This window comes from Idiotropiscis lumnitzeri, chromosome 6, assembly GCF_059441095.1.
Source record: "Idiotropiscis lumnitzeri isolate Australia: NSW breed Sydney's pygmy pipehorse chromosome 6, RoL_Ilum_1.0, whole genome shotgun sequence".
In the NCBI taxonomy this organism is placed as follows: Eukaryota; Metazoa; Chordata; class Actinopteri; order Syngnathiformes; family Syngnathidae; genus Idiotropiscis; species Idiotropiscis lumnitzeri.
In genome coordinates this window covers 11,062,447-11,090,336 of record NC_142396.1, presented here as the reverse complement: position 1 = coordinate 11,090,336, position 27,890 = coordinate 11,062,447, and the positions used below count along the sequence as shown (strand labels likewise).

The window sequence follows — 27,890 nt, the reverse complement described above, 5'->3', positions numbered from 1 at the left end:
CACAGGAAAATTAGTGCTAAGTTACGAACAGTAAGAAAGCAATCTTTTAAGAAATATAAATTGCAATTTCACAAGGTCAAAGTGGTTGTTTCATCAAGTGAAAGTCAAACACTCCCCAATCATGATGCTAATATGTTTCTCTCAGGATGTATCATACAGACCTATTGTATAACTGCACTAAATATTGGTTGACAATCAGAAAATTACATAAATGAGGTAATTGTCGTTGGTGTAGTTGTTTCTCAGGAAAAAAAAAAAATTAGGACCACAAAGGAGTAACACTATGAGAAGGGGAAAAAAATGGTGCAACGTTAAAAGGTTTTAAGATTCCCAAGAATAGTCATTATAATTTAGGAATATTATTTTTATTATGAGTGAATGTCAAAATTCTCCAAAAGAACCTAAAGTGAACATAGTTTCCTGTCAAATACACATTGGCTTATAACCTATAATCAAACATTGAAAAAGATGACTTCAAATTCCATTAAGACAAACTATTTACCGAGAGCATCAGAATCCCCTAAATCTGTAAAAATATGGGGAAGAAAAAAATAGTAATAACACAGGAGCAATGACAGTAAATGTGTCACTTTATGACAACAAAAACAATATGATTTTTCTGGGAGAATTGAGTTGTATTCTTATTAAAATAAATAAAATTGCAAATGTATTTCACTAAGGACTTGTTTGAAGGTGTGTTAAACTTGACAGCCCTCAAACATTTCTTTCATAAAATGACTTTATTCCCGCAAAATAGCAGCTTACTAGTTCTTCATAACTCACGATAAAACTTTGTTCAATAATGTTGGTTTGTTAGAGTAGAAAAACCTTAATTTAGTTCTACATGAGAATATTTCATCTCCCCCCCCCCCATCTACAATTTGCAGTGAAGAAAATGGCATGGGGAGCTCAAGTGCCTGCAGCCCAAAAAAAGAACCTCGGCCATGGAAGTGCTGTGGAGTTGCTCTGTAGGCTGGAGGGCTGGACAGTGTACTCTACCTCCACCCCCCTAATGCCCTGCCCATTGATCTTTCCCGTAACTACAGCTCCCCACAGAAACCCGTACAATCTGTGCAGGGGAGTGCTCCCAGGCACCCCCCACTTCAAAGGTGCATATTTACTCTTAGAAAATTTAGAGAAAGTGCAGCTGTGGATGCATCCTCCAACCTCAATCAATGATAGGGCTGCTACTCCTGACCCTCCCCCCTGCTGGCTAATAAAGTGCTTCTTAGGCTCTGTGGTTTCTTGGCGAGCCTTATGGGCTTGGTTCAAACTAGCACTTAGGTTGGTTTTCCATTGTTTGCCTTCTTAAAATTGATTTTTTTTTTCTTTAACTTGGTGTTGGTCAGCAAAGTTGCATACAAAACGGCACAATTTGTACTAATCAAATTTCCGCTATCCTCAGAACCAAGACAAATACAATTAAGGAGGGTTGGAGTTACGTCGAGCAAACTTATGTGAAAATTTATATTTGGGATGGGAAAATATGGAAAAAAAAAAATCCACGACTGGGTGGATGGATGTTTTAACCAACAGCATAGTTGAAGTCAAACTACGCCAGAGTGATTCACCATTGCCTCTGTTGGTTACAGTGAGGTAGTGCACTCCATTCTGCCTCAAAAACTTCCAGGCAACTAAATTACCCCAAGATTATTATCACCATGTTTACACGCAAGTGTTTTCTTTTGAATTAGTATCATTTATTAATTGGAGTGAACAAACAAGGGTATTACGCAAAAATATCCTCACAATTCCAACTATGTGATAAAACTTAGAGAAAAGGCACTTCAAACAGCGCAATAATTCATAAGAAATTTGAAACATAATATGAAAGTGAAAACTTGTATTTCTGTGTTATTTGCGAGCATGTCAAATATAATTCTTTTCGCAGATAAAATTACATTCTTATTGTTTACACTCAACAAACTGCCCTGAAAAATATTGATTAATTCTAAACTGTTTCTAAATAGAAACAACTACAAAAAAAGATTTGATATTTTTATCACAAATGAAATCCACTTTTTTCATGTTTAAATGAAATGACAGTAACTAAAGTGAAGAAAAAAATGCTAGTAATTAAGTGGAGCGATATATCCCTTCTCAGCAATTACAAAAATAAATGTCAGTGTGATATTTTTCCTTTTATGTCTTCCTTTGTATCACTTAAATGTCTGCAAAGCATTCCTGAGGGATATTAGACAAATTAAAAATAATCTGTCCCCTATTCACCGCGTGCTTGGCAGAGAAGTCAGCTTTAACGGATTGGAGGAAAGACCGCAAAAGAAAAACGAGTGTGAGTACCGTCATGGAAAAAGATGATAAGACCAGCTTGTTTCCTTCAATTTCTTCTTCTTTTTAATACCTGGAGGAGTATCATTTGACTGACACGCAGAAGAGAAAACATGCCATACCTTAAAGTATTGTGGCTGCATACGTCTTACATATTTGTTCCAAAATAAACAAACAAAAAAAAAAATTTAAAAACAACAATTAACTGAAAGTAACAAGGGGGATCAAATAATTTGTTCAGCAGAATATGTACTTATTCCTTAACTGCCTATCAGTCATAATTTGGTTTCACAGTTAAACACCACTAAATAATACAATTGTTTTATTATTATAATTACTGGTGGTACAAATATTATAACAGATGATAAATTACAAGAGAGTTTCAAAATGTTCAGCCTGGACATCATGTTCACAATAGTGACTTTGAAACTGACTCTTCTGATATGAGGATTTAAGTATTCTTCAAGTGAGCCACCATTGTTCTAAAACCACGTGTGAGGTACGAGGGAATATCCATTAATCCTAACTTGTTTGGACTTCTCACGCTGATTCTCCCAGACATATCTTTTACACTCCCAGGCACATCGTCGTACAAGTCTCGCTCGATGCTTCGCTAACATGTTGACAGCACTTTGTTAGGAGGTATCAGCTTGCAGTGAGCAGACACCAGGAGGGGAGCGAGGGATGTGGTAATCATCTCTATCTCTTGCTCCTTGGCAGCGGTTCTCCCCCACCCCTTCGCGGCCGGCATGCTGGCAGACACTCACCATTGAGCGGCTGTCAGGCAGAAAGGGGCTGCAGCGATGTGGGGATGTGGGCTCGGGGCTACGCCAGTTCACAGTCGTTTCTTTCCAAAGGCAGCTCAAGCTAAAAAGCCCAAGTGGCGTCCCCCATCTTACCTGCGCTGGCAGTTTTGACAACGCTAACAAGGAGAGCAATGGTAAAGAGTCAAACTCGATTAGACCTCCCTGGTGGGTTTCGCCCAGTTACTGCTATGCTTGTTGTTGCAGGACTTGGGATAAAAAAAAAATGTCTGGGGGCCTTATTTTATCGTGCCTTTGGATTTTGTTTAAATTGGTATTTTAGGGTTGAGAAGATAGACATTTCAAACTATGTCCGCACTAGAGAAAAATGTCCATGCGTCACCGACACAAGTAGAGCAATTTTAGAATATAAGAAAATCTTTACCCCGTTTTTATTTTCACAGGATTATCGAAAACATACCACCATGTTTAGAATGACTTTCTCATAGGAAGCCATTATTATCATTATAAATAGTAAAACGTTTTATTGAGTGGTTTGAAAGACTGACTTAAAAGCTAGAGCTAAAACATATCATCTATGCTTTTTGGTTATGAAGTTTGTATTGTAGCATTCAGTAGTACAAATCAAAATGAGAAGACGGTTACTATAAAATATACTCTCCAATACAGAATACATATACAATATAATACCCTACAACAGTCAGGTAAAGTACGTTAAAACAAAAACCTTTTCCACTAATATACAAACAGATAACATGCTAAAATTGAATTTCTGTTTGCATCCGGGAGAGAATTCCATTCATATCAAACGTATTTCAGCTGTAAACATAATCGCCATGCTCAAATTCTCTTGCTAGGACATTTATTAGATGCCTGAATAATAGTTTGGCACGTTGCTGTAATAAATAATCAAATGAGGGATGACTTGAGTGTTAAAAAAAGGAAATGCAAAAGAAAGAGCACTATTGCTCATGCCAAATTATTTGGAAATGTATCTAATCATCAAAAAGGAGAGACAAACGAGAAAAGGTTAAGACTTAAAGGGGGGAAAAAAAAGACCAACACTATGGAAAAGTAGTCCAACTTAAATGGCAGAAAACATCAGCGCGCTTTGCTAAGTTGCAGTTTCTCACAACTTGGACCTGTGATCTTTAGAGTGATACCCTGCAGTTCAGAGCAACAAATACGCTCAATCACTCGGGGAGATCCAAAGTCTCTCTGTTGGCCAATTACTGCTTCTTAAAAGCCCGGGGCGTAGAGGAAACTTTGACTCCTGGAAATAAAGACCAACGTGAGAGAGAAACACTGCAGCTATTAAAATCTTTATAATTCTGTAAATCACCAGCGATTTGTTTTGCCTCGTGGCTTGTTCGGCTACGTTCTTGTTGCTATTGCAAAGGGCACGGGGTGATTACAATTGAGAAGAGCAACCTTGTTTTTACAACTCTGCTTGGGAAAGAAATAAATAAAATAATTGTGATGCCTTTTTTTTCTCGAGTTGTTGTCGGGAGTGCAGAAGGCAAAGATCTCCTCTGTGTCATAATTGCCTGGAGTTAGAGAGTAAAGACTCCGGACTGCTGATGTTCGTGCGGGCCTTTCATCAAGGGGGGCTGGAGTCAGAAATGCTTTATAAAATCAGGGACTCGGGAGGATCGGACCTCTTTCATTTATGGAATGAAAGGCTTTTGAAAGGGAGGAAAGTTATCATTTATCTATTGCTGAATTAGACCTTTCCTTGACTATTGCCGCTGCAGCTGGCTTTTCTGTTATTGTTGACGAGAACTCGTCCCATTATTCAGAGCCGATTTTTGTTTATTTCCTCTTTCAATACCAAACATGCCACGGGCTGATTAATTTTCAGGACAGATTCAGAAATTAGCTTGCTTATTCAAACCGAGTGGGAAGTCAAAAGTGTTGGAGAGGATCACACAATTATGGAGTAAAAATCACTCCAATTAAACAGCGGCGTGTTAACTTTTTAGAGAGCGGCTCACACTTCACATCATAATTAAAAGCCCGCCGTGGCGAAAAATGGAAAAAGAAAACAGCAACATTGGGAATGGGGGCATTTAGCAAGCTGATGGATTCTCCAAAAGCCCTCCTTTGGCTCGCCTGGTGCTCCGGGTTAAGAATGGCTCTCTAACGCCGGCACCACTTTCCCCCCCATTCAGCCACGCAAGCTAGCAGACAAGAGCCCCGACTGAGGACGCTTTCAAACTTCAGCCTCTAATCACCAGAGTATCCTACAGCAGGGAGCTGATGGACGAACGGGTCACAAGAAGGATGTCCCTACCATAAATCAGACTACGGGGGTGACAGCGCACAAAATAGGTGAATTGTCCTTGGCTGTGCAATGCAGGCGGTGCCCCTTGTGTCCCGGCGTCGCACCACCCTTTTTATTATTTGGGAGCGAGTCAAACGGATGCCCTACCAGCCATTCTTCCCTCCCCCTTGTGTTTGCTACCCCCCACGCACACTCTCTCCGGCTGGACCTCGCTATGAACTGTTTCCAGAGTCAGTTACTGGTGTAATTGAAAGTGCTTTGTCATCGCTTTCAGCCAAACACTGATGGATGTGAAGTTGAATGAGGTTTGGGGTTTAGTTATACGAGTGAGCCTGCGCGAGATTTATCACCAGAGGCTTAAGAGGCTACAAGAGACCATTAAAGTGCCGGCGCAGCCTACATCGTCGCAAACTGTTCATTATTATTCATTAAAATAGAAGGCCTTTAATATAGCTACTTTCCCATGTGGGGAAAAAAAAACATTTCATTTACACACAAGAGGTGTTGTTATAGCAAACGCATCTGATAAAAAGAAACCCTCAACAAAGAAAATCATCGGCAATGGATTGAATTGAGTAGCGTGGTGTAACTTTTTTTTTTTTTTTTTTAACGCTTCAGCAGTTTCAAAATCTTCATAAATCGGCCTGTAATTTATGAATAATGGAGTTGTCTGTGTTTGTTTTTTAGCTTTTCACATTTGCCTGTCACTAGACTTGGAGGTCATCTTTTATTGTATCATAAGCACAAAAATATACTTTTTAAGTAAAAGTGTATGTTTATAAATAATGTGCAAAAACTTTCTTGTGTGAACAGAGTTTCATTATATTTCAGATTTACCAAGGATTCATATATTCATATAATATATATGGGAACAGAATTTTCATTTTTCATCCATTGTTTGTTTATTTAATAACTTATGAGGCCGGACCAACAGAAATGGGCTGTGTGAGAATTTAGGTTTCCCACACAGACGAATCGCTACGTTCCCTCCCAAAACGGCGATTACGCACTCTTCTACCTGCGCTAGACCAGCAAAATACTAAAAGAACAAAAACTCCACCCATGCGCACAGTTCAAATGCGCTTTGCGCGAGGCAAAATGGGGCCTCCTGGAGGTTTGCAGTGACACACAAATTCATACTTGAAATCCAATGTCATTTTTGTAACTATAGCCAAGTTTTTAAATATCCACATTTATTTTAAATAACCAATGACTTTTGAAATAATCCAAATGAACAATTTGGAACGTGTGAATCGGAGTGAAATGTAAATTCAAGTCACAGTTGTGTCGTATAAAGTATAACATCACTAATGAAATGACTCATGATTTCAAAATAATTGATCCTGAGTGTTTACTGTAGAAACAAATACAGTCCAAATCTGCTACTTTAGCGGTGTGTCCAAAATTAAAGTAAAACAATTTCAGACAGGGGGTTGGAGGGTGGGATGGTGGCAGTTAAGACAAGGCCAAATGAATTGCAAATAATAAATAAATTGCTTATTTGATGATTCATGACTTCTCTGAACGTAAACACAGTCATATTGAGCATGTAAATTATTCTCGGCATTAAATGAGAAATTGGGCACTTGGCCAGCCCAGTAAATCCAGTCTTTGAGCTTAACTGTACACATTTTATGAAGACTATATTGCAATTTTTCATTGATCACCAGTGGGTTCAACAAAACCAATGGAGCCATTTAATTTCAAGTCTAGATCAACAACCTCATGCAAAGCGTGGGAGGCGCGCTAGTTCTCATTGTCTCCCACTTATTATAGGCTTCTCCCAGCTGCCCAAACAGTGAGGGCCTGGATCAAATCCAGCATCGGCTCTGATCTGGGCCTCTTTGTGATTTGGAGTAGTACAGAGCTGCTGTCCTAGAGCCATGTTGGAATGCAAGAGCAGTGGTGGAGAGGTGCAGAGGGAAGTGACCTCGCTGTGTGATGCGAGCGCGAGTAACTGGGCAAGAGTAACACACTGAGGTTGGTGGGATTATAAATAAGTAGCTATGCTGAAGACAGCAAACAGGAGAGGCGAATACTGGTGCCCACAGCGTGGTTGTAAACGGTGCCCTTTCCCAACATTGGCCCGAAGCTGCCAAGACAGGACGGATAAAATAGGACTAATGAGACCACTCGCCCTATTCCTTTTCAAATAGTTCACCATTCCATTGCAGTTTTTATTTTATCTGAAGTGTCCAATGGGAATTGGATGCTTGGAATTTCCAAAAAGATACGCAATATCCTCAAAATTCTCTTAGAGCGTCTTCGAGTGATTGAAACATTTGACATGCATTTTAGGTAAAAATGCTGTCCAAAAAAATAAATAAAAAAAATCACGAAAACTGAACCGTATGGACCAAAGCATATTGGGATGGGAGCTACCTCCTGCTCCTGCCTCCCAGTTTGTGTTAGTGAAAAAAACAAAACGAGGAATGATAGCCATGCATTTTTGTTTTTTGGGTCATATTAGTAAAAGCTACCTTTAACTCTTTTTGCACTGACATGAGAATGTATCAGAATTTTCAAAGGGTGTAATTGATCAGAAAAGCAATCTAATGCAAGGTTAAATAGCTCTCTGAAACATAATGTGTTCAAGTTTGTGAGGTTCCAAGCACATGGGCTTCTTTCAACATTTGAGGGACACACATGACTGACCATTCTGAGGCCCGTGTGCTTGTGGGTCATTATGTCAAGCAAAAGACTACAAAGAAGGCAGAAAACTCGCCGCAGGCGCTAAATACCTGACAGGAAAGGCAAAGGTAATGTCATTACACAGGAAGCAAAGTGTCGTGTCAGTATAAACACTGCTAACTGAGCCACTCACTGAAAATAAATATTGCTTAAGGAGAATTCAATTTGAATGAGGACCATATGGCGATGCGCTCGACTGTGGAGTCTTTCCCAAAATTTTAAATGGGATTTATTGTACTGCTGTTGTTGTTTTAACAATTTGTACCTAACATACTGAACACAGTCAAATGGAACATCTTGTGCAGTGCTAAACGTGAATAAACCGTTCAAATCAAAAGATATGCTGTAGCCTGTGGGAAAATTAGCATGGTAAATGAACATTAGCTCGCAGATGGTTTGTGATGGGGCATCGCCGTTGCTGCTAACAAACAATTGATTAACTTGTAAACTCCCATTGCCCAGCTGTTATTCCGGCTGTTTACCATAAATAAAAGAGGGGGAGTAGGGAAAGAATCCAGATGCTTTGAGTGTGGCAGGAAAGCAATCTGTCATTGTTCTCAACTAACACTGATGGATGCCGCTTTGAATGGGGATTGGTTTTAGTTAAACATGACAAAGTGAGGGATGACATGCCACTGGTCACAAAGGTCCGGGGGTCCGGCAACGCCTCAAGCGCTTGCTTCTTTCGGCCAAAGCAATGTAACGTTCTTGTATCAGCTGCCAATAAAAGAGGCATGTTGTCTCCACGTTTAGGTTGTGCCATTGCGTTGCCAAGGTGAGAAATGAGAAAAGTCTCGAAAGCAAAGTGCACCCTGATGGTGGTTCATTATGTTTTTAGTTATTTAATTTCTCGCTTGAAATGAGACTAGTTGATGAATATAATAATAAATTGAACAACTCCGGTGGGGTCAGCATTTGTCACATTTGGCTAATGAGAAATACACTTGGAATTTTTTCAGAAAGACAGAAAAGCTCTTTTGGCAGAGATTGACCAGTTGTGAATGTTCAATAAATTACGCACTTCAGGAATCTAAAAGGATGAAAACTAAGCTTGAAATTCAGAATGAAGAATGACAGTCCAAATCCATATCCATTTGAATTTGTTGTTGGAATTCCGTTTTTGAGTGAAGTCTATTTGATTTCGTATGAAGTTATATTCATACTTGAAATTAAGTTACATTTTTGGGACTCCAGCATCCAGCACTGCAGCATTTCTTTCTACTGAAAAAAAAAAAGCTAGTGGTTATACAGATGCAAGATAAGAATAAAAACAAAAAGATGTAACCAGAGAAGTGGAAAGGACAAGACAAGCAGGCCATGGGCCAGGTCAGTTCTCACTTTCCTCTGAAGTGAGAGTTTCCCGCATTCTGGTGGAAAAAAATGTACTGAGCATTCAGGAGTGTTTAACTCAAGACACATGCAAGTCATCACTTATTGTCAAATAGCGCATACTGTATGTCACATTCAACTGACTGTAAAACATTTGCAGCTTTCATCCGCTATCTACTTTGTCACACACATAGCAGCTTGACGACTTGGAAAAATATGACTAGGAGCTCTTGCGTGCACTATGTATTCTGATACTGTAGGGCCAAAACATTATTTGACATGACATTTTTCTAATGAGGTGTCGAGAACAAACCACATTAATCCCCGCGTAGCAAACAAAAAAAAATGGCCCGTCAGTTCCATGACAATCTGTCAATTAGATTTTAATATTTTTGATTTATGAACATCCAAAGGCTTTACCAAAATGTAATTACCCTTAAACAGGAAAAAAACTGCCTGCTCCAAACATGCACTAATTCATTTTGTGTACAAAACCCATTACTTAAATCAATACTAAGAATAATTCCCCTGTATTATTTGTGCAAATTTACAGGCATGTGAAAAATTCACTAGTCCTCCATTTCAAACATCTACGCATGTCAATAAATCCTTTCATGTATTTGATGACACAATTGGGCATTTTGTAATCTATCCATCCAATTTCTATTGCACTCGTCTTTATTAGGGTGACGGAAAGGGCTGAACAATTTATCAAAATCACAGACAACACGATTGGGTGATTGACTTAGATTCTGTATCAACTACAATGTTTCGCAATTGAACACTTATGTAGCTTGAACATGCAAATTAATTAAATTAAAACATTTTTGGTTAAAAAAATAAAAATGCATTTTTAGAAACAGTATTGCACATAATTACATATTTCATAACGATGCGCCTGTGTATGATATCAAGCAGTAGTTCTTAATTATTTTTTTTTCAGTCCTTCATTCAGCCTCTTTCATGTCCTTACATTATTAGAGTAAGATCATGTGCATATATTTGGATTGGTATATATGTTCTGTCATAAGTTAATAGTGGATATTGCACCAAAGCTTGATTTGAAGAAAAAAAAATGTGAATTGAAATCGCAATATCTGTTAAAAAAATAAAATAAAATGAACTCGTTTAGCCCTAGTGACAGGTGAGATGAAGGCTGTCACAACGGACTTGGAGTGGGATGCTGGTCTTTTGAAAATACAAAGATTACGTGTAAAAATGGGATTTATGCACAAAATGTAGCAGGTATCCACTTTATCTTAAAACAAAAATGAATGGTTTAATTCTCAAATAAGTTACTTAGTACAGGAATAATTGTGTGAAGAGCAAGTGAAGATGTCGACGTTTTTTTTGTCAAACACGCTGCCGCAGATTGCTTTGCACAAATACATTCCTAGTCATCTGAGAGACAGAATGTTAGATGGGCATGTTTTGTGTGATGCTGCTTTTATTTATTTCATGTGAGTCCATTTGGCCAGGCTGTTCGCAGTCTTGGCTACGATGCGGGCGGCTAAAGCAAATTGTCGATACTAGGCAGCAGAACACAAAGCTGCCTTCTTGGAAAAAGAAACGGCGGAGGAGTTCTAGCAGTCAGCCCACAGACAGGAAGACTCAAGAGGAAACACCAGAAAGCCATTAACTAACCACAGTATTATGGTGATCTATTAGCTGAGAAGAGCTACAAACAGCTAATGAACTGGACTTAGACAACCACCCCCTCCACTCACTCCCGCTCCGCCACCCACTTCCTTCCACACTCCTTCAGAAGCCTCAGCACCCACCAAACACACAGACGCATTCACAGCACGTATACATGGACTGAAGAACACATTGAGAGGCAATGCAGAGAGACCTCATCTTGCACAAAACAGCATGACAGATCAATGCTTGATTCCCAAACCAAGGAAAAAGGTTGCTCCTGCTCTCACTGGGATTACATTTGTGACCCTGCGAGATCTCAAAACACTCACATTCCAATTTATACTAGCTAGTCAACCCCCCATCTCCCCAAAAAAAGGCCTCATATATCTCCTAATTAAGAGTAAGATGGTAGGACATTTTGCGTCTATGGTTATGCTCGCAACATCAGTGTTTGGAGTGCGAAAACAGATCTGATGGACTGGTGCCCTCGGCTCCCCCTGATCAGGCTTCAGCAGGTATCCCCCGTGATTGACAGCTCACAGGTCAGCCGTCCATCTCCCAGTCTGTTAGAGGGTGGGCGGTAAAGAGATTTGGAATGCCTGGGACCCTGATTGCTTTATTGCTCGCCTGTCAGAACCATTGTATAGAGCTCTGTATTATTAGGGATCGCCATCTCTCACATTCTGGAAGGTGGCGCGCCTCGGCTCTGCATAAAGAATCAGCACTCTATTCAAAATCCCCCTTTTCTTTTTGGCTGAAAAGGAAGAAAGCGTAGATTCTTCCACGAAAGCTCCTGTATTTGGTTTGTCAGACAATACGACGCGTGTCTCGGGGGAATGGTTGGATGGCTGAAGCGTGCAGGAGATTTGCCATCCCATTTGGCAGTCATTTTTCAAGTAATACCGACAATGGTTTTGAACATTACATTGCGATTACTATGATGTCTCTGATTATGTATCTAATCGTTGCAATTTATTTTTTTAAATATTTGTGCTATGCGCTCCACTGAAGCTTGTGTCTTTATTTTTTTTTGTTTTTGTTTTAATGTGCCCAAAAAATGTCCTGGGATATAATTTCGCAGTGTACGAAGCAGGGGCTAAAATTATTATCATTATTTTTTTACTCAATATCCATGATCGATTTGTAAAATAACACCTGTTCCAATCGCAGTGGTGAGTAGAATAATGCTGCCCAGAGGAATGGCAATGCAATAATAATGCCAAAATTCCAGTAAAAATCAATTCAATAAACACTTCTCAGACATGAACAATCAAATGAAAAAGAACGTTAGTAATTTATTGCGCCTTCTACCGCTGCAGCGAAAAATTACTGTAACATCAGAACATCGTATGATGTTACTGTATGTGAATATCATAAATAGAGGATCTCCTTGTATGATACAATAAATTCCATACAGGCAGGATGATTTTCTTCTAATTGCTGATCATACCAGGGATACTTTCAGATGCATCAATGGTGTTCAAAAAAATGTGAACATAATTTGAACTATGAATAGCCGACTAACTGCATGTCGGAAACGATTTAGCTAAATTTTAACCACAAATTGATTTTAGATTACATAATTGATTTCACGCTACTTCAATAATGCTATGCATGCTGCCTGTGATTCCACATGTATTTCTTTATGTCTTCCTCTTTTGATTTTGTGCGGTGTCCAAATTGGCTTTGTGCTTGGTGCATTTCTATTGAAATTACACAAAATCCCCTTTCACTGCTCATGAATGTCTTCACCTTGAAAACATTACTTAGACTTAAGTCTAATGGTTGTAAATTTAATGTTAAACTAGTTTTGACATTTTTTCAACAGTATTTGAACAAAAATTGGCCATTATTACACCATGACAATTTTTGTTTGTCACACCTGTTTGATCTCGTTATTATGGTAATCTGACAGACGTTGGTAAATTAAAAAAAAAAAAAAATCAAAAGTTATAGAATTGTCACTCAACCTTTCTACATTAAAATGCTATTTCCATTCTGAAATGGACAGCTTTCATATTCATTGTACCAGAAGAAAGAGCTAAGCCCAACGACACCATGGTCCAGCAAACAAAACCTCACCACAAATCCCATTTTTTTTTTTTTTATTTGGGGGCGGGGGGGTTGTTGCCATGTTATTCCTTTGGCTGAGATGACAGACTGGGAAGTTGTCAAAAGTCATCGGAGCAGTGCCTCCAAGTCTCACGGAGCCCAGGTGATGGACAGGTCTCATCCCCTGGTGCTCCAGGCTAAGGCAGCTACAAGCCCACTGGGGTGTCATGTCAGCGTCTCCATGGAAATGAGGCAACAAGCACAGACTCACACCTTTGAGGCCAGAGAGGCATCTCAGAGGAGAGACCGCATATCACTCCCACCCACAAAAAAAAAAAAAAAAAAATCCATGACCATCTCGTGTTATTGACTTCTTGAATGCCACAGTGAGCGTGCTTCACCCTCTGTGTCCTGGCAGCGCTACCCTTGTGAAGCCTGCTGGGAGCGGTGGTGAGATGTTAGATTAGACCTGCAAGTCTGGACCAGGCCTCCAATGGGGAAACATCCCATAAGAGACTGACCAGTCTGTCTATGGGCCATGCTCCATTATGGGTTTTATCTTGGCATCTTTTGAAAAAGCTGTCTACTTAAAATATATTCTAATGATTGCCTAACAGTGGCCTTTTTTTTCTCCTGATTTTGTGCAAAGTAAAATTTTGCAAAATGGTTCATTTTTCTTTCTGTATTAATAAAAAAATCTGAAATTTAGAAAATAATGGAAATAATCTGTCACCATTATAAAACCATTGTTAGCTGTGCAGTCATTTTCTGGCATGTCATGTTAGGAATCCCTAAAATACAATACAAGCATTTTCCAGCCGCATTTACAAAAAACAAAGAACGAGAATTTTGAGTTCCCAAAAAAAGTGATTGATTTGTTGGAAGAATAATACAAAACAATTCCAATAAATACACTCAGTGTGAGTTACAGTGTAATAAGAAAGACGTATTGCGAATGGGAGCGTGTTGCGTTTGGAGCTGCCAATTTATTGACGGGATGGTGAAAACAGTTGATTTACAGATGGTTAGGTATACATCAAGGACAAGTAGCACTCATATTAGCAAACAATGATTTTTAATTAGAGATAATTGTTTCCCATTGCGTTTCCGTGTTTATGTGAGAAAGGAATGATAACCTCATCATCCCACTCACCCAGAGCCCTTCTTACTGGAAGCCATATTGATTTTGTTAGTCTGAGAGTCCTTGCTTTGCCTGGCCTTTACCTCAGGGACAAATCTAATTGTTTATCTCTGGACAGACTTCTGCTTTTTTTTTTTTAACTCCCTTCTGTCTCATTACGTGCCAACATTTGTCAAGTCAAGTCTCTCCACACTCTCAAATCTCGCTTTACAGCATGTCATTCGGCAGCCCACTACAGATGGCTCGCTTATCAGCAGACCCTCCCACATGGAATGCTGTGAACATGACAGCACTAAAGACGTTGGAAAAAGAAAAAAAACAAGTGTACTCAAACTGACATACAATTTAATCACTCACTAGAGACAGAGTCTTATTTCTCATTTCTTTTCAGGAGAAATAGCTTTAGTCTGATAACGATTCCCAAGGTGCTCATCCTAACACGATTCCCGTCAAAAATCATTGATGAAAATAGCATCCTAAGTTAACTGATTTTTAGCTATGTTAGCTACTGGGGAAAACTATTAAAAAGTTTATTAAATGTCAAGTTCCATACTTAAATCGTAATTGACCAAAAGATGACAACAAAGAATACTAATTAAGGATCGAGAATATAGCTGATGGTGTGCAATTGATTGTGGATTATTTATATTTTGAAGCAAAATGGAGTACTCATCTTGGCCAGCAGAGGCAGAGTTGACTGAGTCCTAACTAGTTTGTGATCCAAAGAAGAACTTAAGGTCAGCGATGAAAAGTTGATGTTCAGGGTTTAAAGATCCCCCCCCCCCCCATCTTTAATCCCAGCTGCTTAAACAGAAAAAAAAAGATTCAGTTTATTGGCCGATTTTACAAATTTTTCCAAACCCCCGAATCTTAACCTCCGCGTCCATTCTTAGCTTCTCTTTAATCACATTTTACATTATCCCACTGTGCATTCTGTTATTCATTCGTGACTCGGCCACCACTTGTAGATAACGTCATTTTGCTGTTATTTATTCGGTGCATATTTTAGTCGTCTCCCAGCATACTGTTATGTCTTATATCATTATCATTTACAGTAGGTTTTCTTTTGTAAACACACTTTGAGCTGCATCCAAATTTATTTGCCTCGGCGCTAAACAAAGGCAAAGGGTCTACAATACAGCTATTTTCCTTGTGTTAGTTTCCAGCAGGTAAGAAGACTGTAACTGTCTGCATTCTGGGATTTATAAATGAGATATAAAACAGCTGAAATACATCAAAAATGCTGCTGTTCGAGACCATACAGTATGTTCACTGAGCAAAAACAAAGACCGTATTTTCCAGACGATAAGCCACTACTTTTTTTCTCGATTTTGAACCACGCAGCAAATACAACGGTTGGGCTTTTCTGTGGATTTTTCTTTCACTGGTAGGGCCGTTCTATAGTTCAGAAAATACGCTAAATGAAATCTAAATTTTCTTTTTCTCTTGGGTCTGTTCTGTTTTACTTAGCAAAGTTGTTGCCGTGTTTAAAGGCACTGTTTTAAGAATCTGTTCATGTACCTTTATGTGCATTCCCAGTACAAACTTGTTCTGTACATGCAGTAAACAACTCATTTTTTTCAACATAGAAAACTGCGGCTTATAGTCTGGTGCGGCTTGTGTGTCTTTTTGGGGGGAGGCCAAAGAGAGTTGCTGCGGCTTATATGCGTATGTGAGCGCCTTATAGTCCGGAGAATACCGTAGTCATCTGCAGTTGTCCTACTTTATAGCAAAATTGACCACAATCATATTAGCCCAGTGCTGAGGTCTCCGAACTGGCTTCCTGACGTTCAGACAGCTATGAGCTCCACTTAGTGAATACGTTTCTTCAAGTCTAGCACCAACTTTTATCACTGGCATGTTCGAGCCATTAGAACCATTTGGGCTATGAAAACCAAAGGGGGTGGTTTACTCCTGGAGCCCGGAGTCAGGATTAAATACAGTGAAACTATATTTTAGCTTCATGCAGCTAAAATGTGGAGCGAGCAGTCTTACAGAAGATGTGAGACAGAACTCTGACGTTAAAATCAAGGCTTCTATTTAGCAGTTCAAATGACAACTAGAGTTTAGTTGAGGTATTTTACAGGCCCTTGTGTTTAATTTCATTAATCACAAATGTTTCACAAAATGATTTTATCTGTCTTTTGTAATTTCATTGTGTTGTACGAAATAACTCAACTCAAAAACTAATTTAACTACAAGTTTCGTTCTCGTTTGGAGTCAGACTTGCAATTCCGATGCTGTCACACTGTTTATATTTCAATGTGCTTAGAAACAAACTTCTTCAACTCAAAGTACTTTTTTTTTTACTCTCAGCTTCTTGCCTGGCAACAGTGAAAGCTTCAAATAGACGACCAGAATGGACGGCAGTTGGCAAATTGGTGCGTTCTAGTTGAACCACTGTGACTAAATCAAGTTTTAAAAATGTTTTCTTTAAATGTTGCAAGCAGCCATACAAACACTCGTCGTGCTGTTGGAAGCCCTCGGTCCGGTTTTATCAGCGAGTTAACTCCGGCGAAGTAGGCCAGATCAATAAGAACATTCTGAGGGAGCAGTCAGAGAGGAGCGTTAGAGGCCCGGGGTAGGGTGTTGGGTGGGGGAGAAGGCGAGAAGCACGGAGCAATCAGAGAGCTAAAAGTGTGTGCGTGTGTGTGTGAGAACATGCTCCTTCAGGAGTGGATCGATGCACTGACAGCAACTCGGCTTTGTTCTGGCACAGTGCTCAGATGTTCGGCGTGCGTAACATGATTGCTTTAAGGTTTTTGTTGGGGCTACTTGTGTTTTTGTTTGTCACTTTGCTCGAATCATCGCAGCATGTCCCGCTGTCGCTTTTGTTTGCGAGTTAGCTAGGTTGGCGGTCTCGTTATTTCTTGCACATTTTCTTTAATCACCAAAGTGCCATTTTAGTCGTCACGTTTTGAGACATTTCTGAGAGTGGGATGAGTGCCAAGGCCAATACCAGAGGGCAAGAAAAAAAATATTGCATATGAGCAATTCTGAAAGCAAAATCAACAAGCATCTACATGCTCGCGAATCCATTTGATGGAAAACAAAATCTTTAAAGCATCAGGAGAGACGTTGGTGCCCCTGCATTCTTTTGATACAAGTAATGTTTGCTTGTGTCAGGAGAGGTGGGGAGGCGGGAGGGGGGGTCTTTGACACTGCTTGTCGTTTCTCAACATCCAAAGAGTTTTTCATCTTCACAAAAACGCATTCTTCATCCCCACGCTAAGCAAGTTAAGCACTTTGCATCGCTAAATACTCCACGGCGAATTATTTGCGATGAGAGCTCGGGTGTGCCTGCCTGCTGACTGAAAGGTGTTGACCGCAAAGGACAAGTAGGTGTCAATAGACCTGCTCTCAGTGCCTACGGGACGTTGAGACGCATGAGCTCCTTTCCAAGGCTTTAATAAGATAGCACAGATGCGCTCTTGTTTGAGCACAGTGCTGCGTCTCATTGTACTTTGGCCTCCCAACCCCACCATTGCAAGCCCATCATTGCTGGGCATGCCTGAGAGGGTCTCATTAGGACAGGCAAACGAAAACCGGGGTCAAGGTCTATAAAGGTAGTCACCACTAAGAAGCATGCCTCCGAGATGAGTTGGGGAGCGCCACAGCGTCCTACCGGCCACCCCGGCGGACCTCTGGCCCTCCCCATCGTGACCTCCCATACCCACCATTATTTGATGAAGCAGAGCTTGATAATTATTTAGTGTGGATGAAGAAGGGGGCACCATCTGAAAAGGAGTGTCCCACTCTAAGGGAGAGGATAGTAGGGGATGATAGAAGAAGAAAAAAAAAACTAACAAAAAAAGATCAAAAGCAGGCCTTTCGCTTTTCATGCCTCAGAGGCTCCAAAGAGGATAAAGAACAATTGGGCTCTGGGTATTCTGTCCTCTCTGGCAATTAGACTCAGCTGATGAAGTGAAAGGGATGAATGGCAGGGTTCAAGGCCTTCTCTAGGATTCACACAACAGGGTGTGTTTTTACCCTCTCCTCCTTTATCCCTCATCTCCCCAAATGCGGCTGAAATATTTCCAGATGAAGACAATGTGACTCGAGGTGCCAAATCGTAATCACGGGCGGGGGCTGCCGAGATTGAGGAGCTTTAAGAGGAGCCGTGGGGGCACAAACAGATCGCTGTGCAATCACATGCGCAAACTCATTTTCAGCGAAGTGCCCCCCAAAAAGATGAGCGTTTGTGATCACAAGATTAAACTCCAAACTGCTTTACGCAAAGATTCTCTTGATAGAGTCCACTGCCTACTGCACAGGTTTCTCACATACTTACTGCATTGTGAAAAGTAACCAACTAAATAAAATGTCAAACATATCTGAAATAAACTCAACTAAAGTTTTCAATAAAAAACATTTTCTAAATTAATCAATTCATAGAATTGTTCTTAATTTTTCTATTAGAGAGCCTACATGATAAAAAAAAAAGAGGTATTTGATGCTGTAGAACGACTTCTCACAGCAGATGACATAATCGTTAAAAATGAGTAGCGTCATGCAATAATCGGAAATTATGGGACAAGAAGATTGTGTTTTTAAAAAAAAGATTAAGAACATCTCCGCTGATGTTCACTGCTAACACCAATGACACGGCTGTGATACGAAAAGAGCAATTCTACAAATGCTGAAGTCAGTGTTGACAATTCAAGCCCGCTCATGACCATTTAATTATTTAAGTGACTGGAAAGTTGAATCTACGAGCAGAATTATTTAATTGGTTTACGTGTGACAGAAAGGAGCATGAATATATACTGTGCATAAGCAGTGATTTATCCACATTGGAAACTTGAAGCCTGATGTAAGCACTTACAAGCCCCAAATATTTTGTAAAATTTGTCTGGTCTTACCTTGTGAACTCTTGCGAAAAGACAGAGTGCTGGAGTGAGTGCGTTGTTACTCTTCTTCAATGACAAACTGTAGAGCAGCCAAGTCAAGCAGGTTGATGGCTAATTTTTGGATGTTAAATTGTGAAACCTTTGAAATGGTCATCAGGTTGTTTTGAGGGATTATTGGGCGAGGAAGCAATTCTTTTCACAAAATCTGTAAAGAAAAAAATACAGCATTTCGAGAGGAATCGGGATAAATAAAGCAAATTTCAGTAGCAGAAAAAAAACAAATCTAAAGAGCAAAACTTTATTTCGTTTCCAATATTGTAATTTGTGTTTTGTCGTAAAGCGGTCCCCCACCCCCCATCAAAAATAAATAAATAAATAAATACATTTTAAAAAAGTATATTACCCATAAATTCTGAAGGTTCAATTCATTAACAACCATATTAGGGATGCCGAGTATAAAATCTAGTATAAAATATATCTACCGTATACAAAAAAACATGGCTGATACTTTCTAAATGAATAACAAGAACAGCACTGTTACCTTCCACTCCCGTAATTACGTACAACCATTGTATACCAAGCACGGCTCAGTCTTTAAAACAGGGCGTGCAATCCTTGTCAGTTGATATATTTAGACATTCATTATTCATTAAACACTCACAAGATGCCAAGTTATGATGACGCTGTGTAGGCGGAAATCGTAACCTAGCAAATGAATCAGGCTTAATGAAAGCTGCGGTTTGAGGTTTGCTAATATCTTATTGTAAATCCTGTTGCACTTGATTTCCATTTTTGATGAAAGTGGGAAATGAGCCAAAAGAGGGTCTCAGTTGAAGGCAAAGGTCCCCCGTTGTGTACTGGATGCTGACTGAGAATGATTCATTGTAATATTTTAAGTAAAAGTGAAGTTGAACAAATTTTAGTGCAGACGTTTTTTGATCGGATTTAAGTTGAGCAACTCCTTGAGTATAACTCACAAACAAGTAGCCACTATTACATTTGTGTGTATTTCACTGTTCTTACAGTGTCCCAAGCCAGTGAATGGCCCAAGGAAGGCTTTGATGACGCTGCCACACTGCACTAAAACCTTAAGATGATTAGCGATATTCTTAAAACCCAAGTCCGCTGATAATGTGTTTAAAGAAGCAATACGGCTTTCCCAAAGCTTTGAGTTCAAAGTCTGAGAAAGCATGGGGTCAGAATGCCAATGAGCCAAACAAAGAGTAGCCAAAACGGGCTTTGGAGGGGGATTTGAAAACTCAGGCCCCAGGACCCTTTTGAAGGAAACATAGTTGTAGCCTTAGACATACTGTGTATCACATGATCAAGCTTTTTTTTTTTTTTTGCATGGGGGTAACGGTGAATGACAAAAAGTTCAATTTGCAGGGTAAATAAGTTGAGACATTTGACTCAAAGCTCTTACAAGGTTTTGTAATACAAAAATAGAAATGTATCCAATCATTACAAGGCATATCCCAATTCAGTGGTAGTTTGCATTACGAGTACCCCAATTTACAAGTTTTTCAAGCAGTCTTGTTTGATTTTTTTTTTGTGAGCTACAATTTTACTTACGAGCGAGCCTCAGATACGCCACCGAGTGATTAAAAAAAACAAAGAAGCAACCTGGGGAAGCCACATTCGTTGAGGCATTTTATTAAACATGAATTAAAAATTCCAAACCGAGAAAAGAGCTAACACTGAACTACCCTAGTGGTAAAAGGATTAATTGCACTCTTTAAAAGTAGTTTATTTTTTGCATTTTTTCAATGTTCAAGCATGTTTTAACAGTATTTTAATATTGAAAAATGCTGTACTATTTTTTTTAATTAAAACATTATGAGGGTGGAATGGATTTCTATTTTATTGGAAAAGCTGATTCGAGGTACGAATAAATTGAGTTACGAGTTTATCCACAGAACAAATTAAACTTGTATGTCAAGGTACCACTGTACAAGCAACTGTGATAATATACCAGAAAATAAAAATAGAAACGATGGGCAATATTATTTCAAAACCAAAGCACAAAGTGGCATAATTTGTTTGTGGCATAAGTTGCATTCCCAGTAAGAGCCAAATATAATATGAATGGCATTTTAATTTTAAACACTGTAAACTAAATGGAAAAAAAGCAAAACCGAGCTTTAAGTGAAGCAGAACAAGATCTTTTTTAATCCCAACAGTCATTTCCTATGTAGAGAACCTCACGTTTAATACTTATAATTACAAGAAACATAATTCCATTAATCAGTCAATTAAAACTGGCAGATGACACAGATAGACCTGACATGCAAAAAAATACATAATAACGGGTGTCGCTTTTTAATTGCTTACATTTTCTCCCACTTTTTTGAAGGTGACAAGGCCATTACTCTGAAGTCGCCACTTATCGGCGCCATCGCAGGAGGATTAATGGTCTCACTCGGGGCCGGTGAGAAATGTTTAAGTTGTCCTGATTATCAGTGCAAGAAAAAGAATCGTGGTTATTTGTCATTGCGTTAAGCAGTGAGAGGGACGAATCAGAACTCCCCCCTTCCCAAGTTAAGAATGAGATTAACCCTTTCGACTGTCGTCGTACACACGTCGCGGCTAAACGATCCATCAGCATTGCTGTTACGTATGGGAAACCCTGAATTCATAAATCCAATAAGGCAGTGCATGAAAACAGGCAAAAAATATTCTGGTGTGTAAACCTTATCTTACTGCAAACGAAACCAAAATAGAACACAACCTGCAAGTCAAGGACACCATTCGAGAATGAAAACAAAACAAATCAAAACTACAAGCACCGACGATCGCACATTTTTCAAGGCGAACCCTCAAAATAGTTACTTTGAAGCAGTGTTCTGCGAGGACGGAGGGAAAAAAAGCTTCACCATTGAGAGATGCCCACCTTATTCCTATAATCAAGTTCATTATAGCAAAGGAAGAATTCACGCTGGAATTCACTCAAAATGGCTGCATCAATCCAAAATGGCCAGCTTCCTATTTAATACCAACAGTGGGTCCTTGAGACTTTTTGATGGGTCCTGTTTCAATAGGCACCAATTTCTGGTCAACTGACGTCGGGACAAACCTTTTTTCAAACTCTGGTGGGTTGTATGGGCGACTCCTAAAATAAATGCCATTTCACCAGAATAAACAAAATAGCAATATTTGTGATTTTTCGGGCGTATTAAACCCCTAAAAAGGCCATTCATTCTTCAGAAATACAATACGGATGTTCAAAACCAGTTTTTGTAGACCAACAATTTACTCAGAGCTAACATCATTTTTTTCATACAAAGATGTATTACGTAAGAGCTAATTTTCAGATTCATCAATGGTCCATTTAAGCATTGGTGGCTAGTAGCGGCAGATTCCACGAGTACCTGAGTCCTTAAAATTAGGCCAATATCAGCCCAATACTGATACCTGATATGGGTACTCGCCCATCTGTAAAAAATAATTAACTATTAGATCTTGGCATGAGCTAGTGCTTAGACACTAAAAACGACTTCACAGTTGTTGTACTATAGTAGAAGTGTCTCCTTACCGATTGTAATTGTTAAGCACTTCCTAATTTATTGACTCCAGTGTTATATGGTACTTACGTCAGAAATCAAAAGTTGCACTTTATTATGACAACATAAAATTACTGCCGCAGTCATGGTGACATTTATTTCAATGTTTACTGTACATATATTGTCATGTTGCAGTATGAAGCAGTAAGTATGTATTTTTACGTATTTTGACAAGTCTTCAAGGCTAAGAGAAGTCATATGGTTCCAACGCCATTTTGACAAATCCAGTTTCTTTTTTACTATAAAAGGGCAGCATTAAGGCTTCTAGTGTGTTTGTAACTGCAATCACCAGATGCACGACCCATTTAACACATTTGTGTCATAGTGGAGTTGTTTTTTTTCCCCTCCTACTGGTCCCTGGGGCGTTTGGACTGGCCAGGCTGGCTACATTATTTTCCTTGTCTGTCACCTTTATAGTATCTGCTAAGACACACTGCGCTGCTTATGTATGTTTGTGGAGGGGTTTCTCTTCCTTTTTTGCCCATGAATGTTTCATATAGTCGAGGGAGAAAGATCGTTTATTGCAACGAGGCCAGGCGGCAAAAGACAAATTGCTCAGGAACGTCTAAATGGCAGTCAATGATAAGTCATAGTAAGGCGAGTAAGTGACTTCCAATAGAGTGGCTAGGGAGACAGAGAATAATGGCAGAGCACAGGTGAAAAATAGATGTTTGGCTTGGTGTAATTACTCCATTAGGGGGCTCTCTGTTAATCTGGTGCCGCTGAGGCGCATGTTTTTACAGCGATGGGGGGTTGGCGTGGCGACTTGAAAATGAATGCGAGGGTGGTGACGTGAAAATGAATCCGGCTCAGGTGCCCAATCACCAAACGTGTTATGAAGAATTCACGAGTGGTCAAGTGTAACTTTCCCTGCTACGGGTTGATGCTGGTTGAGGAGGTAAATCTTTGAGCAGCAGAAAATCTTTACGCATTGTACAGGCAAAATTAACCGTCAAATATTAAGCATGGTGCAATAAAACTAAAATGAAGTAGATCCATTTCAATTCCAAAGAAAACTAAGCCAAAAAAAGGCAAAACATACTTGGTGCTTTGGAACTGTCCTAAATTAAAAACAATGTGTATTTTAGTACTCCGATGGTTGGAATACTGCTGTATATGGCACACACTAGTTGTCACATCAACAATGAGGCACTCTAAAGCCTGGAGCCCCGGTCAACTCTCCTGACATTGTTCCGAACCTTCTAAATGCTTGAACATTTTATTTGGCGATGTTTCGTTGTGCTGAGCGAGCCGTGCTATTCAGATGGCCGAGCGCACCCCGCTCACAGCTTCTGAACACATCTGTTTACTATTCGCTTATCCGGCACGATTTTGACTAACTGAACGGCGCATTTGAATAACATGAGTTTCAGAACAGAATGTTGTTCAAAAGTGCCATTTGTTCATTCACAGGGACGAGACTGGCAAAATAAAATAAAATAAACTGCTGGGTGAGGCTGTAATAATGCGCAGCCTATCAGCTCATTTGAAAAATCCACTGCTGCTCTCATTGGTCGAAACCCATCGCACGCCTTGTATGATTGCCAGTGGTTATGTACAAAGCCGACAATTCAGTTTATCTCTTTGGAACGACACGCCTTTATGCAATGTTTGTTTTTTTGGTTTTTTAAAAGCCGCGAAGCACTGAAGCCGCAAAATGTGAAGCGCAAAGTCCACTGTACGTCGTTCTCAGTCTTGACCCATTTTTATCTATCAAATCTTCAAAACATGTACACGTGCTACATTTAGAAACAAGTCTGAATTCACTTTACAGGGTCTTTGATGTACCGTATTGCTCATATTTCAGTGAGAAAAACCACTCTGCACTCTGAGGTTATCATCACACTTCGAACAAAAAAGCCAAAGAAAAAGCAAAATGGTCCTTTAGATTCCTCATGAGATTTGCATTTTGAGTGATAAATTTGTGTAACTTTAATCAAACTCCAAACTACAACCTTTGAGGTCTTCATTAATTACCTGTGATGTCTTCCCATGCGACGTGTGGTGTGTGTGCTTCAACTTCTTGTTTCTCAGGTATCACAATCCTGAAAAAGACGAATCAGGGTTAGACCAAAAGAAAAAGGGGGACATGGGTGTAAAACCCCATCCGCTGCATTCTCCTGATTTCCAGACTAGTTTTCCAACATTTGGTGTCTGCTTCTTCTGCCTGTGGCAATCTACACAAAAGCAGGAGGGGGAAAAAAAGCTGCAATATGTTCTTATGAGTTTATTCTGACCACACAAGCTGTTTTCTCCAGTTAACTTTTAAAATAGTGCTACGAGCACTGCCCACAGCTTTATCGCCGGAGCTCAGATTGACCTCGTCCTCACCTTTTTGCGCTAGTTCCCATCTGTTTGAGTCCCACCCTACAATCCATCCCAGTTGGCTGTAGGCCCACTGTCTGTGATGGGCTTTTTCAACGGAACCCCCGAATCAAACCCTGCAGGATCTCAAGATTTAAATGTGTGTGTGTGTGTATGTGTCCTGAAAAACCTGAGCTCTTGCACCTCTGCGTTTTCTTGGACACCCGACAGGCTTGGAGTGTAGAAAGTGTACAGACATTATTGTTTTACTCCATTTTATGATTTCATGACATTCTGCTGAAGTGAAATTCATAACACACTATCAGAAGGTTATTGATGTTGTAATTATGGTGGCCAATGTAGTCTGCATCCTAAAGACATGTTTAACTTAATCACCCCAAATTCAAATTTATTGGTAGTAATTGTGTTGAAAAGTGCTTAAAGAAAGCAATGGTCTTCCCACCAGCAAAGTCAAATAAATAAAACATGAAGGACGCAGCAGTGATTTTTAAAATTATGAAAAATGAGGAACAAATTCTTAGTCTTGCTCCTCAAACTTACACCGACGTGATCGGACAGATGGAATCGGACGATATTTTGCATATTATACATTTTCTGATCTGCTGTCATGTAATAATTCGCCGATCCAACAAACATTACAGCCAACACAATCTGTCATACTCCGGGGACCGTGATTGTTTTTAAGCTTGTTAATCAGACCAAAAAATCTATTGTGTAAAGCCTCATTGCTCCTTTCCTTCATCTTTCTTGCAGTCACACGACTGTAATCTGTGAATCAGAAGAACAAAGTTGTCATTTAAAAATATTTAATTTGATAAGATTAAAGGGGAAAAACTAATTGGGAATAAATCGGTCATTTTACACAAAAAAGTGTCATTTTATAAGACATAAAGACCCTATTAGTGGCTAGGTTGAGATTTTAATATAACAGTCAGTCTTCTGCATGTCAAACATCACAAACCAATAGACTCAAATGCACGTCGCCGCCAAAGCTGTACATTTCAGGTTCCGTGATAAGAGGGACAACATATAGGACACGGCATATAGCCCACTACACCTTTTCAACCATGATCATTGTCAATAGTGTCAAACGACGGGTTCTCAACTTTCTGGGTCCAGTGACACCCACAGAGTTTTTTTTTCAAGGGTGGCTTCATTGTACTAATGGCAGTTAAACAACCATACACAGCTCTAAATGTCGTGGGAATTAACAAATTACCTATTTTGGAGTGAAGTCTCACTCTTACTGTTACAATAAACCTCTTCACATATTGGGGGTAAAATAAGTAAAGAGAATAAAGTTGTATTTTTTCAAGACAAAGATATAATATGATACAGCCCAAGTTCAAAACAGGGAGAAAGTTATTTTAAGTGATTAGCAAAAATACAACTTAATTCCTGTTAGATTATGCATTGAACGACACCATTACTCTCTAAGAAAATGAGGCTATATTCTTGGGGAGGTAAATAAACCTTTTTCAAAAAAAAAAAAAAAAAAAGACTATTAATGCTGAGATGTCAGAATTTAATCACACCTGAAATTTTAAGTAGCCCGGGACTAAGGTATGGTTGTTTTTCTTTATTGACGTGCTGATCACAATATGACGATGATCACTTTTGAAATGACACAACATAGCAAACTCTTTTCCAATCTCACTAACTACGTACGGCACGCGGGCTCCCAGAGGTCCGAATCCCGTTGAGCCATCGAGTTAAACACATTTTGTAAAAACACAATTTTGACCCAACTACCTCGTCTGTGTACCAAGTGTTGTGGCTAGTAAGCGTCTGAATGTGTGGCCTTCCTTGCATTAAATTGCTGATCCAAATCCTCGCAGCAGCTCATTAGAGGAGTAAGCTGACCTTCAACCGGACGAGCTATTAGCAGGCAAAGGCGTACAGGTCTCACACAAAGGCGTCAAACGAGAGGGGGGAAGGTGGTGGAGGGTTGCGGTGTACACAATGCGTCCAGCTGGACTGTTTTCACCGCCCAAAACGTTACACGTTGTGACTCGATGACTGCGAGGTGACGTGAGCCCGGGCGAACCGTTGGAATAGGGACAATTTGGGGTTAACGCTCTTGTTTTCTCTGTGTTTAATTTTCTATCGAAAGTGACACGGACTGTGGCATGAACCTACCTGTGGTATCATCCTGTTTAAAGTGCGTAAACGCACGCGCACGCAGCCCGGTCGCTGACAGCCAGGCCCAAAGCGAGCCCATTGGTCTGCCAAGTCTCATGAAAGGCAAACATGGAAGTGGTGGCCTGCAGCGCCCCCAAGTGTACAATATCCAGACTGACGCTGGTTTACTGTTCAGTGTTGCAAGAGCAGCAGCGCTGTGCAGGTGCACCACAATAAATGAGATTGAGAATATGGTGAAAATATTAACTTACTGTAATAGTCCAAAAAAGTAAACGCATACAAATTCAGTACACACATAGTGTGAGAGACAATATATATTGTCAGAATATGAAAGACATATATCGTCTCCCACACACACACAGTGAATCTGTGTTGACCTTTTTTTGAATTTTTTTTTACTATTAAGGTAAATCAAGATCTTATAAAAAAACTAAATTCATCAAGGTTTTAAATTACATAAGAATCAATAAAAAATATTATTTGTGTTGGAATTAGGAAGGAATTGTCTTTATGAGAAGTACATGTTCATGTGTTGAAGCAATCTGTACATGATGCAGGTTGCAAGTCCAAAAATAAGCATAAAAAAAAGACAAAATGGTGAAAACAAATATTTCTCATAAATTATATTATTTTCTACCACAATTGTACTAGGTAATATTCTTAAAATGGCATAGCCTTAATTGTCCTTATTAAAAATAACTTTACTCGATTTAAAATAGATCTCTATTTACATATGGCAAGATATCAATTTATTTCAAGTCACACGAGTTGTTACATTACACTACCGAGTTGTCCGTGAACCTGAAATTACCCTTCACTAGA

The 27,890-nt window shown here is 39.5% G+C and overlaps 1 long non-coding RNA gene across 2 annotated transcripts in view; it reads right to left on the bottom strand.

The window, feature by feature from the left end:
- The window catches only part of LOC148335222 (uncharacterized), an 86,381-nt gene extending 59,207 nt beyond the window's left edge, over positions 1-27,174 (bottom strand). For both annotated transcript variants that reach the window (XR_015844104.1, XR_015844105.1), the window contains exons 1-3: positions 27,066-27,174; positions 24,579-24,646; positions 19,054-19,246 (exon numbers count right to left, since the gene is read on the bottom strand). This is a non-coding gene — a long non-coding RNA (uncharacterized LOC148335222). The remainder of the gene's footprint in view (positions 1-19,053; positions 19,247-24,578; positions 24,647-27,065) is intronic.
- Between the last annotated feature and the right edge of the window lie 716 nt (positions 27,175-27,890).